This window comes from Pantherophis guttatus, chromosome 2, assembly GCF_059756535.1.
Source record: "Pantherophis guttatus breed Tessera chromosome 2, ASM5975653v1, whole genome shotgun sequence".
In the NCBI taxonomy this organism is placed as follows: Eukaryota; Metazoa; Chordata; class Lepidosauria; order Squamata; family Colubridae; genus Pantherophis; species Pantherophis guttatus.
The window spans coordinates 43467501-43473416 of record NC_142064.1 but is presented as its reverse complement, the minus strand read 5'-3'; the positions used below and the strand labels follow the sequence as shown (position 1 = coordinate 43473416).

The 5916-nt window shown below is 31.3% G+C and overlaps 1 protein-coding gene across 7 annotated transcripts in view; it reads left to right on the top strand.

Annotated features, from left to right (window-relative positions):
• Positions 1-5916, top strand: part of ARB2A (ARB2 cotranscriptional regulator A) — a 231421-nt gene that overhangs the window by 57666 nt on the left and 167839 nt on the right. The window lies entirely within an intron of this gene.

Below are 5916 nucleotides of genomic sequence, written 5' to 3'. Positions count from 1 at the left end.
TTTTTTCCATTCATTCAACCCGGAAATTACTGAGGTGGTAATCCAGCGTATCTTGGAAGCATTTATTTAGAGAAGCCGACATTAAAGGAAAAGCAAATGAGTTATTGTTCTCTTTAAGTCAAAATTGGAACCTTGCTTTGAAGAAGGCTATGCAGCATTTTACATTTGAAGGCAAAAAAGTAATTCAAAGTGCCTTTGCAGCTTCTCTTGTCAACATGTCTCTTCTGGCATTGCACTGCAATTACACAATCTCAGAAGAAGATACAGGGACTTTAAGTTACTGCCATCAGATTCTACATGAGCTTCCTTGGGTATACTGGAATACCATTTCATCTTTGAAGTGGCACACTATTCTAAAAAATTATGTTAGCAATCAAGGTGTAAGTACTGTTTTTTTTCCAGAAATTATCTACAAACAGCAGCTGCTCAGTGCTCATACAATTTATGTAACATTTCTAAAAATGAAAGGGATTTTTGTCATGTAAATATTAAGTAAAAAGCACCATCCGTATATTTCATATAACTGAAATCTGAATACTTCCTTAATATTCCTGAATATGTTCATAGAATATATATTTGAGAGTGAGACAGGGTATAGCTCTAGACCTATGTTTCTTTTTTAAATAAAACATAATTCTTTTTGATATGCTTCTATATCTTTATGAACTGTATAGAAAGTTAAATTAGATATGGTTTTAATAGTTTGACACACTATTTGTTTAACACGATTCTTTTAAATCTAAATTCTATTAACTCCATATCAGTGACAGTTAACAGACACAAGAAAAGGGGATTATTTTTGTGCTAAAGAAAAAGAGAACTTTATTTAGGATTTATTTCTCAATCTACACTGTTACGTTTTACGCCCTTTTTTTATCATTTTGAACAGATACTATAATTTTGAACCCTTTGCTTTTTTGGTCTTTTATTATTCTCTTTCCCTCATCTCTATTAATGATATCTTTTAAAATTAGTGTCCAGAGAAACTTTGTTATATTTTTAATCTTTATTAATATAGTTGTTTTCAATAGAAATTGATATATTCAACTAAATATATGTACTTTTGTTTTTCAGTCTTAAATTATCATTCATGACTGAAATTCCCAATAATTCGGCCTGAACTGTAGAGTTTTATTGTAGTACTAACATCATAACACATTCTTGTTAATTTTTATTCAAAATTACTGACTTTCTGATCAGTAATGCAACAATTGGAGTAAATAATTTAATCTCTGGAGTATGCCAATTCATTCTTTATATGGGCTATGATGTGCCATGAACAATTTTTCATCTTTTAATTAAGAAATCCTTAATTGTATTTTACATTCCAAACCATGTTCAAGGTTACAAAGAAGTTTTCAAAACATAATACACCTAATGTTAACAAATTCAAAAAAAAAAAATCCTTCAAACTTTGTTCAAACTTTAGGAAAAAACTAGGTCATAAACAGCATACTAAGATGCAAATTTAAAAGCTAAATGCATGAACTTTGACAATATTCAAAAAGCAGCATTCAGTATCGATATAAGAACTGCCCCTCTAGAGGATAAATCTGCCATTCTGTAAATAAGAATAGTTATGAAGTTAGAGCTCAGCATATTAAAATTAAATGTATAGTAGAAAAACGTATCATATTTGTAATTATTTTATAGAGCTGGCAAAAGATAAGGGAAGAAGCCTCCTCCCACCCCTGTTCTTGAAGTGTTAAACAGCTACATCCTTTGGAAGGCTTGTGCAACTGTTTCAAATACTGACCCTTGTCTGTATTTGCACACCCAGACAACCCTACTGCTGAAATTGCCTGCATAGTGAAGTGACTGTGCATAAACACACAAACAAGTAGACAGTTGGTTAAAACCTTTGAAGCAGTTTCATGAGTCCTCCAAGTGTTAAAGCTTTAAGACTTCAGGGAGTAGCTTCCTTTGCACTAGCAGGTTTTGTGAATTCAATAATTTTTGAATTATTGTAAAACAATTTATGACTGCAAAGTCAGACAATTTGATCTGCTTTTCTAACAGGATGTTTAACCAGTCTTTAGTAAGAACTATAGGGATATAAATCATAAAAATACAACATCTCTATCAGTTCTAACTAATCGAACCTACATGAATGGGCAAATCCCTGTAAAACAAATTTACCTTACAATTAGAAATAATTAACATAGCTGGTAAATCTGAATCTTGTTATTGTTTTGACAGATCCTTTGTGGCTACCTCATAACTTCTGAAGTGAAACTGATGAAAAAGGCCCAATTTAAATGTATATGGAATATCCATGAACCACTATTCTTTGCTTTGTAAATCTCTGGTATTAAATGGTGTTTAAAAACTAACTTTTAAGTACTTCAGGAACTAACAATTTAAATATAAGAAGAGTGCCTTAAATTATCAGCCATACAGAAGGAGTAGAATAGGACATAACTTGTGCTTTATTTAAAACTTTATTCTGGAATATTGAATCAACAAACATCTAAAGTGGAGCTCTGTACGAAAGAGAAAATAAAATCATTCCTTTGTATAACTCCAAAAAAGAAATCAGACTGTCACCTCCTGTGGCTGAAAATAAATGAAATTTTGTTTACATATTTGTGGAAGATTGTACCACAGCCTGCTCACACTAATTATTAAATGAAGATTGTCTGTCTTGAGATTGCTCAAGAATTTAACCAGAATGCCAGGATTCTAAGCACTTTGCTTTTCCATGCTTCAAAATTAATGTGCTCCATAATAATACTAAACCTCTAAAACAACTGCATTTTTCTTATTTTCTCTTTTGAATAATATGATTGGCTTGATTTGGGTGAGGAGCTGACATATCATCTATTATTTATATGGCGCCATCAGTATACATGTCGCACACTGAATATAAGTGGGAAGGTCTCTGCCTCAGGGAGCTTATAATCTAAAATTTAACATGGAAATCAACAAAAGTGGAGACAGATGTAAATAGTGAAATGATGAGCTTAGCTACAGGTTGACTAATAATGTGGCATGAACAGCAGAAAGTTATACTAAGGTTTTCATGAAAATATACGCGTTTTAAGAAAGGATTTGGAGATTTAAGTGAAATGACATCATATAGGTGTTCAGGGAAGCAATTGCAAGTATATCTATTTAATAAGCCTTCCATCACTGAAATGCTTGTTGTCAAGATCTGTTACCTAAATTAGCTAAAATCTAGCCCATTCTCACATCTTAAAACTTTTATGTAGTGTAGCTGTTGGAATTTGATGTTCATATGATTCTTCCAAATCTATTCATTATAGAGTTGATTCATGTTGTTTGATGCTATGTCTGTTTTGCTTTAGACAGAGAAATTGAAAACAAGGATATCATGCAGGTATCTTTGCCTTTTTATTAATATTCATGTAGCATTTCTGCCAGACATATTACACAAGCATATATAATGAAAATTAATGGTTACAAATTTTATATCATTGCACAATGCTCTACCTGCTGTATAAATAAATGCATATAACTAAATAAGTCGTAAATGGAGATAGCCCATTGGTTTTTAAATTTGCCTTTTAGGTGCCATTTTTCGACGTTTATTTATATCTTGAAGAATACCAGTTTGCCTGTAACAAAGTCAGTTCACACAGTTTTAAATCAGGATTGTAGGGTGTTACTTTTATTTTTCTCTGAACTAAAGCACTCAAGATTGCCATTTGATTGTGGAAAGAAATAAAAGAGACCAGTAAGAATGATATATTTTCAGCAGCTATAATAGATCAGTGAAGCATATTTAGTTTTGGGAAATCTCTAATTGTAGAATTCCTCAAAGAAAATTTGCTTTTACAAATATATTTGGAATCTAAGCAAGCAAAATGTAAAAATTGCTTTTTCAATTAAGGTTTATCAGTTCTCTAGAGTTCATACTTTCTTTTTTCTTGTGCTTTATGAAACTGGAAACCATAGCCCATTGCTCATACTAGGATAAAAAATGGAATGTTTTCATTTCAAATTAACCCTCAGTAGGTTGACTTGCCACTTACTGGAGTACTGTCAGGTTTGATAAAAGAAAGCTATTAGCTTTCTTGAATTGTATGCAATGTAGCCACCATAGAACATTGGAATTGCCTCAACATGCCCCAGTTCAGTGGTGTAAATTTTTCTCTCTACTAAGTTTTCTTTAGTAAGATTAAATACGATGAAATATTGTGGTTACATTTGATTTAGTTTTTATAGTAAACAAGAGGTATCTGATATTTCAGTTCAGATATTTATAGTTACATATAATAGTTTATATCCTTTTTGGATCCTTGATACATTTCCTTCCTTCCTTATGATTCTGTACTGTGCTCCTGTTAGAGGAGCCCAAAGTGATTTACAAAACAAGATGAAAAAGTCATAGACAATCTTTCACAATCAAATAATGAATATAAAAATTAAAATCAAAGTTCATTTTCAAACAGAAAACCAAAATAAAAACAAGCAAACTTAAAAGAAGTCTAATGCTGGTGTTACCTCACAACTACTGAGCAGTACACATGTCTACAATTTCTTTTTGAAAGAAAACAGCATTAAAAAATTAAATCATGGAAATTATGAATCCCTTAATATGAATGATTACAAAGATGAAATGATTTAGTGATCTACATGCGTACCTTAGAACTAGAGATAGGAATGTTGTTTGGTATGGGAATTTCTCATGAAATTGGAACATTGGTGATCTAAAAACTTCTATCGTTTCTAGATCTATCACATTTTTCTAATGTGAATTCAGACAAATAACTTAAATTCCTCAATTGCTATAGTCCACAAGGATTCTGTTTAGGAATTTCCCTATTACAGTAATGCTGGTGGAATTGTTCTGAAGACTGTATGAGTAAATATTTGTGAAGTGAATCAAGAATGTGATTAAAAGTATTAGACAATCAGTGAATAGTTTTTCATGTATATGAGTTGTACCCTGTATGAGTATCAAAATCAACTTAAAATTGAAATTTAGTTTCATAATAATTAGTTTCATATAATGTATTATAATTGCATTTTATTGGCATATAAATTTGCTCTCAAACCTTTCTGAATCACATATCTCAGTAAATTTCAAGTTTATCATTTTAATGATTGAAGGTTAAAACTTATGACCTCACTTATATCCTCCTTACAGTTGAGCTTACGTTTTTGCTGTCTGTGGTGAGTTTGTTTATGATATCTGCTTTTCAGATTTATTCTAACTAGATTAATAGATTGTGCATGAATATAGAATTATGAACAATCTATTTTATTTGGTTATTGTTAAATCTAAATCATGTGTTTATAGATTTTTAATACAGACATATTTTCCTGAAACAAAAAATCTTCGGTGTTTTATCCATCTTTTTTAATGCTCTATTATTTCATTTTCTTTTGCAAAAATCTAATATCTTGCTATCCATAAGCTTTCCTACCTGGAAAAAAAATCTCTTACATATCCATGATCAAAAATGATGGCCTGAAGGTTGAAATAATTATCTCTGGTGGCCGTGCAGATCTCAATGTCAAAGCAAAGAAACATAGGGCAGCAGAATTAAAGCATGAAAACTGGCATGAACACAGACAACTGCTTGAGGCTCTTTATTACTGTTTGATACAGGAATTCTTCGTTGGAAATCTTGTTGTTGTTTTTGTCTAAAAGCAACTGTGTGTGTCTAATCTCAACTTTTCCTTTATCATTAATTCCATTTCTGTGATATTTACAAATCCAAGCAACATCACATGTGTTTATCCTGATTTATGAATTAGTGTATCTGAGGCTTTCTGCTAATCTGCAGATAGGTGGCACCGTTCATACAGATTGGAAAAGCAATGCTTTGCCTGTTCACACTATCCCATGTGTAAATTAACCTGTCACTTTATTATTTGACAAGATCTTCATTTTTATTCATCAGGACTTGGACCAGGATGGGTGCATTTATGGCCATTTGCTTTGCA